Genomic DNA, 11,358 nt, shown 5'->3' with positions numbered 1-11,358 from the left:
TTTCTAGTTTTCCACTCATTCATCTCAGCATACGCATTTCTGCCACTTTTTTTTTTGTCATGTTTCTTCTTGACTGCCCAACACTCTGCGCCATCTCCATCAAATAAACAATGGGAAAAAGAAAAATATTGTATAAAAGTGTCTCACAAGAACCCATGCAGTGTCAGTGTCCAACATGTGTCCTACACAAATGTGTACCGAAGAAACAGAAGATAGGAGGGGCAACCTTTATTTTCATGTTGTAAAAGAAGGAAAAAGTGTGGGTGGAGCCCCTGCTTTCATACAAACAGAGGTGCTGAATTGAAAGATATAGAAGATGGGGCCGAAGAACCCCGTTTTACTGGAATAAGAACAAGATTATTGCCCTTCAATGTGATGAAACTACAAGCTTGAATGTTTTTGCTTTGCTAATTGTTTTCACAATTGTCGATTGCAGATTTGAACCTTTTTTAGTGGGGTGAGGGGGTTCATCTGGTTGTGTTACGATTATCTTCTGCATGAAAAATACTATGCTGATTACTTCTGTACAGTGTTTCTTTTATACCCCAGGACTTATGTTAAAGAGTGGTGGATACCCTTACAAAACTGATGTGAGAGTTCGTGTAGAAAGTGCTTGGAGCTCCGTTGATCTATATGATGTGCTTATTTTTTATGCCCATAGGCATCTTTCCAAGTAAGTTCCTTTTGCTAGCATTCTTCAGTGTATATTGTCTATGTTTTTTCTTCCTCCTTGCAGAAGTGAGATTTTTAGGGTTCATGTTTCTTGTGTGACATTCAACTAGTGATTGGTGTATACTCCTGTTTTGTCTTTTGATGCTCTGATAGTTTAATTTATGATGTTTACATACTTATTACTATTTTGTATCAGCTACATATCTATTACTGTTAAGCAACAACTTTGGCTTGTTATGTAGAAGTTTGCAATTGATATACCTCTAGCTCTTAGATATACAACCAAACATTTTCACCATTTTTTGGTAGAACATTGTCCCCATTTGAAACTACTGTAAAGTGTAAACTTTGGCTTGTGTCTATGTACTTTGAGTCAACTTGACTCGACAAGACCTTACCCAATGTTGGTCCCTGCTATCTGGGGTCTTTTGAGGGGTGGACTGGATGCGAATTTACTTCCTTTTTCCCCTGGATCTAGTGACATGTTGGCTTTGTGAATTGTAGATGCCTAACCATTTACTTGTTAATTTCCTTTAGGTCTGACAAAAGGGTGATAAGGTTGATTAAACATTTGGGAGTAGATAAGCACCCAAAACAGAAACGGGTTTTATGTATGAAGAAGGTTGATCTGGTTGAAGTGAAGGACTTGTTAAAGGTTGCTCAGGAATTCGGAAATCTTCCAGTATATGAAAGGTTTAATTTTCAGCTTTTTAATAACTAATCCATGTGCTCAAGATCTGTAGTTTTTTTTATTTGTTTTTATTCTTGTATTTGTTAGATATTTCATGATCTCAGGGCTCAAAGGTTTTGGAGTGAAAGATCTTACTCAATATTTGATGGATCAGGTATATTTTTGCCTTGATTGTAAAACTGTAGTGTTTATATTATGATATTTTTCATTTTAAGTTTATACCTGACATAGATGTGTGTTTCTGGAATGGTGGATGTTATGGACACACCACCCGGCAGCACACTGCGGCACAATCATAGGCAGCAGCACACACAGCGGGCCGCCCAGTAGCACGCACCGCCCGGCCGCGCCGCACAGCAGACTGGCAGCGCGCGGCACATACCGCCCGATAGAGCGGTGCACGCACACGCCCGACACTACACGACAGCAGCACCATGGCGCGCAGCACGCACCGCCAGGCAGCACGCACTGCGCTGGTACCGCACGGCAGCGGCACCCTGAGCCGTGCGCACGCACTGCGCGGCAGCAGCACTACGCGCATGCACCACGCGGCAGCAGCACTACGCGCACGCACCACGCGGCAGCGGCACCATGAGCCGCGCGCATGCACCCGGCAGCAGTAGCAGAGTGGGGCCCACACGATAGTTCATAGGGGTGGGCCCACCCTTATCTGGACACGTCAACTCGCCGCCAGCTTAATCTTATCCCTTATCCCTTATCTTATCCTTATCTTATTTTATCTTCTTAAGTAAGAGTTATGAGTTTTAGTTAGAGTTGGATTACCCTAGCCTAGCCGAATCCAACAAGGAATTCTCTTTTGTAATCTCCTATTTAAGGAGCTACGAATTAAAATAAAGGCATTTAGTTTTCTAGTCAAGAAACGAGTGAAGAGAGTTTGGGTGGTCTCTTGGACAAATCACCCCAAGGGAGAGTTCGGGTGGTCTCTTGGACAAATCACCCACTAGATAGGCAAAATAGGGTCTGTGCGCAAGGACAAAGGCAAGGGAAGATCAGGGGTTCCTGCCGTGGAATGACCCGTGACGCAATCCTATGCTCGGGCCCATAACATTTTGGTATCAGAGCCTACCGTCATGGGGGAACAGGAGCCACTGTCTTCTAGGGTCCACGAGCTAGAGCATAGGCTCGCCGAAACCTGCTTGGAAGTTCGTGAGGTCAAGGATGATGTCCGGGAGCTGCGACGCCTGTGGAAGCGTTTCTCTTCAACAACGAAAGAAGCTCGGAGGGAACTGCCACCACCAACAGCCGCCGTCCGGATAGGGCGGAGACGTCTAGTGAACAGCAGACTGCTACCCCAACAGCCGTTGTTATTCCCAAGTACAGCCGGCTGGAATTTCCATCCTACAACGGCACTGGAGACCCACTAGGATGGTTGCACCACTGTGAACAGTTCTTCCGCAACCAGCGCACCGATGACAAGGACAAGGTCAGCTTGGCCGCATTCCACTTGACCGAAGAAGCGCAACTCTGGTTCTACCGAGTGGAGTAGGAGGAACCAGGTCTTAGTTGGGGGCAGTTCAAGTCGTACTGCCTCCTTCGGTTCGGACCCCCACTAACAAACAACCCTTTGGGGGAACTCATTAATCTCAAGCAGACCGGTACTGTAGCAGAGTATCAGCGGTAGTTCCAGACCCTTCTTGCCAGGGCCTCTTCAGTATGCCTAGACCAGCAAGTTGATATGTTCACAGCTGGTCTAGCTGAACCCCTGAGAGTTGATGTAGAGATGCAAAGCCCGCCTAACCTGGTCACGACAATGAATTTAGCCCGAGCCTTCGAACGCAAACTGTAGATTAGCCGAGGGCCGTTCAGCATGGGATGCCTAGCAGTGGCTTGGACAAACCCGAAGCCTACTGGAGGAGGGTCTTCGCTGGCAGACAACAGGGAACCACTTGGAATGGCTCCATATCCAACAGCCAGCCCAGAATGGAAGCCACAGACGAGCACCAATTCTAGATCAGCATCCAGTGTGGGGAGCAGCGGCGGTACACCCCCTATCAAGCACTTGTCAAGGGTTGAGATGGCAGAACGTAGGTCGAGGGGGCAATGTTTTAATTGCGATGAACTCTACTCGGCAGGGCACAGGTGCAAGAGACTTTTCTGCCTCCTGGTGAAACAAGAGGAAGATGAGGATGAACCCCCTCCATGGGAACCCGATCCAGGAGGGTAAAGCCACCCAGGATTCCCTTGAAGGTGTTTCGACACCCAATTTGAGCTTGGGGACAAGCTCGTAGTCCGGGAGGGGTGTGATGTTATGGACACACCACCCGGCAGCGCACTGTGGCGCAATCATAGGCAGCAGCACGCACCGCCCGGCCGCGCCGCACAGCAGACTGGCAGCGCGCGGCACATACCGCCTGACAGAGCGATGCATGCACACGCCCGGCACCTCATGGCAACAGCACCATGGCGCGCAGCACGCACTGCCAGGCAGCAGCGCGCACTGCACGGCAGCACGCACCGCGCCGACACCGCACGGTAGCGGCACCCTGAGCCGCGCACACGCACTGTGCGACAGAAGCACTGCGCGCATGCACCACGCGGCAGCAACACCATGAGCCGTGCGCATGCACCCGATAGTAGTTGCAGAGCAGGGCCCACACGATAGCTCATAGGGGTGGGCCCACCCTGATCTGGACACGTCAACTCGCCGCCAGCTTAATCTTATCCCTTATCCCTTATCTTATCCTTATCTTATTTTATCTTCTTAAGTAAGTGTTATGAGTTTTAGTTTGAGTAGGAAATTAGGAGTTTTAGTTAGAGTTGGATTACCCTAGCCTAGCCGAATCCAACAAGGAATTCTCTTTTGTAATCTCCTACTTAAGGAGCTACGAATTAAAATAAAGGCATTTAGTTTTCCAGTCAAGAAACGAACGAGGAGAGTTTGGGTGGTCTCTTGGACAAATCGCCCACTAGATAGGCAAAATAGGGTCTGTGCGCAAGGCCAAAGACAAGGAAAGATCAGGGATTCTTGCCGCGGAACGACCCGTGACGCGATCCTACGCTCGGGCCCATAACAATGGAACCATGGTTTGTTTTTAAATCGTTTAATCCCTCATAAGAACTGATGTTAATTTGTCTCCTAGAAGCCATTGTAATTTTTAGAAATAGTTTTCATCTCTCATAAATCCACTGCTTACTGGTTGTATATGCTCATTCATGGCTGCACAGCACCATAGCAATTATGCAGGTTCCCCTGAAAGTGGCATTTTTGAGATGAATGATGGTGAAGGGTGGTTCTTCTTATGGTGTTGGAACTTGTATAGGAGATGGGTCGCACGAATCCACATAATTAGAGCTCAAACAAGCATCTTTCAGGACAACCATGTTAATGGTTCGAAGCTTTTAATGGGAATAACTGTGATACCTGTAATTAGATGTAGACATATGTACCTATCAAGAAAAAAAAAAAAAAGATATAGATATGTTTATTATTTAATTAAATGCTAATGACTTAAAGCTTTATCTTTCAAGGATGGATTATTGAACTTTAGGAGAAGCTAACTCGAAATATAGAAGTTTGGTTAAATGTTAAATTCTTCCTCGTTCATTTTTTTTTATTGTCCTAAAACCATAGGGGTGGTACAGGAGGGATTAGTTCTCACTTCTCAAGTCTCCGCCACAAACAGCCGGAGATCCTGCCAACTAGCCAGTTGGCACCTTGCAGAAAATAAAATCTTTTATGGTATTATATATTACACAAAGGGATTAAGGGGTGGGAACAATAGACTGTAACGGGCTGTGTACCCAATGGCAAGCCCTCATTTCAGCCAACAGCCATAAATGCTAAGTGACAGTTTGTGGTTGTGGAGGCCGGATCTGCTTACAACAAAAAATTGTTCAGACACGTTTCAACATGTTCCAACATGATATGTATTTACACATCACAGACTTGATAGGTTTCAGTTTCATGATGATTTGTGTTGATACAGATTATATTGCTACCAAGATTTTTAAAATCCATCCCGATAATGAACCGGTGGTTCTCAGGTCAAACGGTCTGATCATTCGAACGGAATGAATCGTCCGTTCTGACAAAAAAAATAAGAATTAACTAAACCGCTAAACAGTTCAAACGGTTTGACCACCCAGATCAATGATTTACTGACCAAATCAATGGTTTTGGGATAAAATGGACTTTTGAAAACCATGATTTCTACTGTATTTGAACAAATGCACAATTTTTGCTGTAAGTAAATACCACTCCGTGGTTGTTGGCCACGTGAATTTAATGACCGGTGTGGGGAGTTATTATTGATTCCATGGGCTGCTGAGAAGAGTTATCGGAGGAGAGGGACGATTCCTCGTAGACCATCTTGTAACTCGGAATGTACTCTTGGAGCATGTCGGCGACCTCCTTGAAGCGCCGGAGATAGAGGAGGGGTTGAGCTTTGAGCTCCAGACCCGACTCAAGCCGCGGAGAGAGGGCAAGAGCGGCATCGAGGAGGTTGAGGGCCGAGGCGATCTCCGAATGCTCCTGGGTTGCGATGAGTAGCCAAACATCTTTTACATATTTCTCTACGATCTGAGAAGTAAATGCATGTCAGTTAAGATGGAGTCCGAAAAACCCACCTTCATGGATTGCCTTTCTGTGCCAGAAGCCAACTGCAGATCCACAGAGATATCAAGGTTACCTTCATGGATTACAGATCGACCTCAGGGCAGTCCGAAAAAACCCAAAATAACACATCAACAGTAGCAGAAAACTTAATAAAACAGGGGAGGGAAGGCGATAAATCGAATCCCATAGTAGATCATCGGTAAGAAAAAATGAATAACGAAGCATAGAAAGTGAAACCCACCTTTCTGTTGCGAAGCCACCAATGCTTTTGATTTCGATTGGACAGGTTTTTTGTCCAAAAAGACAACAAACAAGGAGAAACTAAGCGGAATGGGAATCACATTCCGGGGGAGGGGGTCGGGAATGGCCATTCCCCATACGGGGGAATGGCATGCCGCCTACTCATTCCCATTCCAGTTGACGAAACATCCGGACCCATTCCGATTCTGATTCCAGGGTCCTATTCCCTCGAACCAAATAGACCCTATCTTATCTATGAGGGAGAGAAATGAAAATAAAGTCAAACCATTAAAATAATGAAACTCAATGTATGCTAATTAGAAACAGAGAGAGAGGCAATGGCTTCATGAGAGGAATCTGGAGTTTTTTTTTTTATACTTCTACTTCTTAGGATTGTCAATGGGTTGGTTCTGCCTGACTGAACCGAGTTGAGCTAAATAGATTATAACGGTTCTGGTTCTATAATTTTATCCTAATTAATATATTTAGAGTGTGTTTGGTTTGCGGACAAGACCAAAATTGGAATCGAAATCATCTATTCCTGGCATCTATTTGGTTCAATCAGGAATTGGAATCGGATTCTGATTCCTACTGTTTGGTTCAACTAGAAGCTGGAATGGGAATCAGCCAAAATTTTCAATTCTGCCCCTGTTGCTCAAAAACATCCACTAATTATATATTTTCAACATATACACACATTGGCAACCTGCTATCAAATGCATATATGGAAAAAAAGGCTTATCTTCTTTCATATCATGAACAAGATCCACATCCATAGGATCATTTAAAACAAATGTATTTACAGGAACCATAGGGGAAAAGTTCATATTACTGGGCTTCATAACTTCATTATCTATTTGGAAGTTTATGGTCTTTACATTGTTCAAGGAACTTGGAGGACACATGTCATGATCACTATCAAGAAGTTGATAGACCATTTTATTTTGCACTGTTTTGACATCAAATCCAAGTCCTTTCCAAATGGATGCAACCAGTAGCCATGATATATCAGAAGAGAACTGACCGCGATGTAGTATAGCTCTACGCATGAAGGAGCAGTCTTCAGAGTAGCTCCAATGATAGTAGACATCTTCTGAAGGTTTTCTCTGAAGTTTTTGTAAGATACTAATATTTTCAAGTTTTACTTCTCTGATTTCTTCCCCAAGTGTCATCTTCACCATGCTGTGAGGTTCTTGGGCTCTATAGCATGTTACATAAAACTGGCATGCACAACCAGAGTCATGGGGCTTCCTCTCAATTGAACTTATCTTAGCATCAACATATTCCTTCATGAAAAAAAATATTTGCTTTAAATTAAACATCATTCTAAGACCAACCCTCTGTTCAATGGGTTAATCATCAAGACCAATATTATGGCATCAAAACCATTATTGAAATCAAGCACATATAAAGAAAGATGTAAATCATTTTCCATATCCAAATAAAATTCACAAATGCACAGGTTAAAATAAAAATAAGAAATAATTAGTCATCATTGAACAATATAACACTCACTTATGTTTATTAGCTATTTAGTTATGACAGATGATATCACTAGTTCCAACATTTTGCCATTTCCCTACCTGTTGCTAGCACCTAATGACAATATTAGTTTATTAGTTATATTTTAGTTAATTTTTTAAGTATCTTGAGGCTACTAACAAGAAATTTGAACATATAATTCATTGGTAATGTCTACAGCAACAATATCTCTAATACCAGCCAAAGATACAGTGGAAAAAAGTGCTAGAAACATGCACATCCAGTTTAGTGCTTTATTTGACAAGGAGATTTTGAAAGCTGAGAAATTAAAAAATCATTCGATTTCAATTTTCTTTGAGCAATCCATAGTACCATAGGAAGGACTGAGTCAACTTAATGCCAAAAAAGAAACCACAGTGAGAATTAATGCAAAAAAGAAACCATTGTAGAGACACTTCTCACCTACATTTGGCACAGGGGTTTGAGGCCCTGATTTGCTATGCTTTGGAACCTTTGACTTGCTGTATACCCTGCCCCCTTTTCCTGATACTGGTGTACGAAGGGAGCTGTTAACCACTTCAGTGTATCCAGGACTGGTAGTCCACTCATGGTAGCCTTCACAATCTTCTGTTTCACTCTTCCGCTTCAGAGGCTGAGAATCAGCAATTATGTTTGCAGAAATTTAATAAGCAATTTGAGGAAATAAGTTAACTGCATCACTAAATTGCAATATGTTCATAGGCATACCATTTTATGATGAAATAACTGAAATGAAGCACAATTGTAAAATGTGCACTCAAGCTTTGATCATTATTTTTTGTTTAATTAGAAGGAATATTAAAACACGACTATTCAACTAAAAGGAATAATCCAAGGTATCCTGTCCACACTTCAAATGACAGATTCACAATATTTAGTAATGGCACATATTCTAGCTTGACATACTAATGTCCATTATAAAAATAATGAGCAACAGTAGTACACCTCCAAAGAAATACCTAAACTCCAAAGCAAATTTACCAATGTGTGGTGTTTAAGTCACAGTTTTTCAAAAAATATATATTTTTTGAATGTAACAGCATATTATGAGCAATAGTGAGACCATTGAGATAGTTTCTGCCAAATATAGATGTAAATACAATGGGCCTAGTCTTCCGATATAAACTACAAGAATATTTGTGGTTTGTTGATTCTACAAGTGCAATCCTTGTATCATCCAAACCGTATGAAATCACTTGCATGTATTTTGAAAACTGTTGCTTTCTGACTCTGACAAAGAGAGAGAGAGAGAGAGCAAGCTATTTTCTTTGGTTGTTGCATCCATTTTGCTTTGACCAAGGACCATTTCTTTCTTACATTTTGGTTGCTTATCCCTTCTAACTTTGTACTCTTTTCTTTCTTGTGTACATCCAGCAAATCTGAGTACGTTATCTACAAGCTTAAGGAGATGGGGAAGATAGCAGAGAAAGATATCCTACAGATCTGCAACCAGTTTGACGGGCAAGACACAGGCAATTATTGGAAGATCACACTCGCTGATCTTATGGAAAATCATCATTGAGTTGATGGAAAATCAACCGCCCATGTCGGTTTCAATGCATGACCAGCTATAGTAGAGGAAACAATTAAATTACGAACAATCTTCCTATTCCATCTAAGATTTTATGAATAACAGAAGAGAGAAAGAATTTTTTCTTTTGGGGGATTAAAAGGAAGAATGGGGAAACTCCAAAATAGAGAGAATGCAATACAAAAAACAAACAGATGGATGACAAAAAAATTTACTACAAAAGTAGCTCCGTAAGGATACTGGATTAAATAACAGCTAAATGCATATCGAAAAAAACGAAATGGATCAAATTCCAGCAAAAGAGAAAATCCAATCATAATTATATTTGAAAGACCAAGTACGTGATGCAAGCAATCGAATTAAAACCAAGTGAAACAATTAAAGAGATCAATATGAATAAACAAATCAAAAAATGAAGCGAAGTTTCGCATAGGTGTTCCGACAATAAGACCTACGATCATCACCGAGTGAAGTAGAATGGCGGTTTACATACCAATTAAAACGAAATGGATCAGCTCTCTGTTCAGCGATGGAAGAAGGCTTGGAGTTCTAGCAATCTCTCTTTCATCTCTTCAACTGGATTGAAAATGGGGAAACTCCAATCTCCAATCTCCTGTTTTGTCTCTTCGACTAGATCGAAAATGAGGAGGGCATTTTTGTCCAAAAAACATTTAACCGGAATGGGAATCACATTCCCTGAGGAGGGGTCGGGAATGGCCATTCCCCATACGAGGGATTCCCATTCCGCCTAGAATGGGAATGAGATTCCCATTCCGGTCGACCAAACATCCGGAAACGGAATGACCTATTCCGATTCCGATTCCAGGGTCCTATTCCCTCAAACCAAACAAACCCTTAGGTCTAAATGAGCCAGGCCCGATTATCCTTAGCTCCAATCCAATCCAAAAAAATATTTTAGACTGGACCATCCCAATTCAATGTCTCACTGCATCATCTGACCTGTTCAAATTGATTTAAATTTAGATTGTCCATTGACACTCCTACTCTTATCTTTCAACCCAGCCCTATCCAGTAGAAATCAATTACATAGATCAGGTCCAATCCATCCAATAAATACTTTGGACCATTAAGTTTAGATTGATCCAATTTAATATATTTTATTAGACCATCCAACCTGTTCAACTTGGTTTTGATTACTGGGTCCACCCCAAATCCGGTCTATTAACACTCTTACATGTGGAGAGAGCTTGTAGATAGCATAGGTTGTGGAATCTAAGGACAGATTTTTCTCAGCTAGTGGTGATGACCAAGTGCCTCGACATGTCTTTATTAAAGATTCATAAACCCCTTCTATTGATTTTCTGGTTAAAGATTTTTTCGATAGAAAATTTTCTGATTAAAAATTAAGAGAGATGGTTAGGAAATCTTTGGGGAAAGAAACACTACCCAGGTCTATTAGTCACGAAGAAAAAAGAAAAAATGATGAAGAATGCAGGGTGGCGTGCACGATAACTTGGGCATTGTATTGATCCAAGTGTATATAAAAAAAGAGAATATCTATGATGTGGGAAAGATATGATATCAGAAAAGTTTTGATCAATCAATTAAAATTCATTCCTAAATTTTGATAAATAACACTGAATTAGTTATAACATTTATGATACCACATGATTGGTCAGGAGTTTTTTAAATATCATGTCCTTCCGATATTATAGTATAGCCCATAGAAAAATTGATGCAAATAATGTCTCGGGTGCTTGATCTATACTGCTTTAAAAAATACGAATGGCCTCAAGAATATTTCTAGAATTTTCTAACGACAATATTTACCCCTCTATATTTAAATTTAATGATAGAAAAATAAGGGCAAAAGGGTAATTGGTTCTTGATATTAAATGAGTTGAAAAGAGGTAATTTAAAGATATTCAATGCATTCAATCCTCTCTCATTAAATCCAACATTTGAGTTATTAACTTGCACTCATGTTCATTGAACCATATATTTAAGTCATTTTTATTTATTCTCATCATTAAGTTCTATTAATTAAATCCATACTTAATAAATTAATAATTCCAATAACATTAAACCTTATACCTTTAAAATCTATCAAGCAAAAATATTGTTTTCATCTAAGTGGTGGTAATTAATTAAATCATTTTGGTCAAA

The 11,358-nt window shown here is 41.2% G+C and overlaps 1 long non-coding RNA gene across 2 annotated transcripts; it reads right to left on the bottom strand.

Annotated features, from left to right (window-relative positions):
• Nucleotides 1-6,572: 6,572 nt before the first annotated feature.
• LOC104607735 (uncharacterized) lies at nucleotides 6,573-10,149 on the bottom strand. 2 transcript variants are annotated; one of them, XR_016082201.1, is made up of 3 exons: nucleotides 9,725-10,149; nucleotides 8,128-8,313; nucleotides 6,573-7,465 (listed from the first exon to the last, which is right to left on the bottom strand). It is a non-coding gene; the product is annotated as an uncharacterized LOC104607735 (long non-coding RNA). The 2 variants fall into 2 exon arrangements; XR_016082200.1 differs by having other exon boundaries at nucleotides 8,124-8,313; nucleotides 9,725-10,147.
• Nucleotides 10,150-11,358: the final 1,209 nt, after the last annotated feature.

Source organism: Nelumbo nucifera, chromosome 2 (assembly GCF_055504915.1).
Source record: "Nelumbo nucifera cultivar China Antique chromosome 2, China Antique-T2T, whole genome shotgun sequence".
Lineage (NCBI taxonomy): Eukaryota > Viridiplantae > Streptophyta > Magnoliopsida > Proteales > Nelumbonaceae > Nelumbo > Nelumbo nucifera.
The sequence above is the reverse complement of the archived record's forward strand: the minus strand, read 5'-3'. Positions and strand labels throughout refer to the sequence as shown.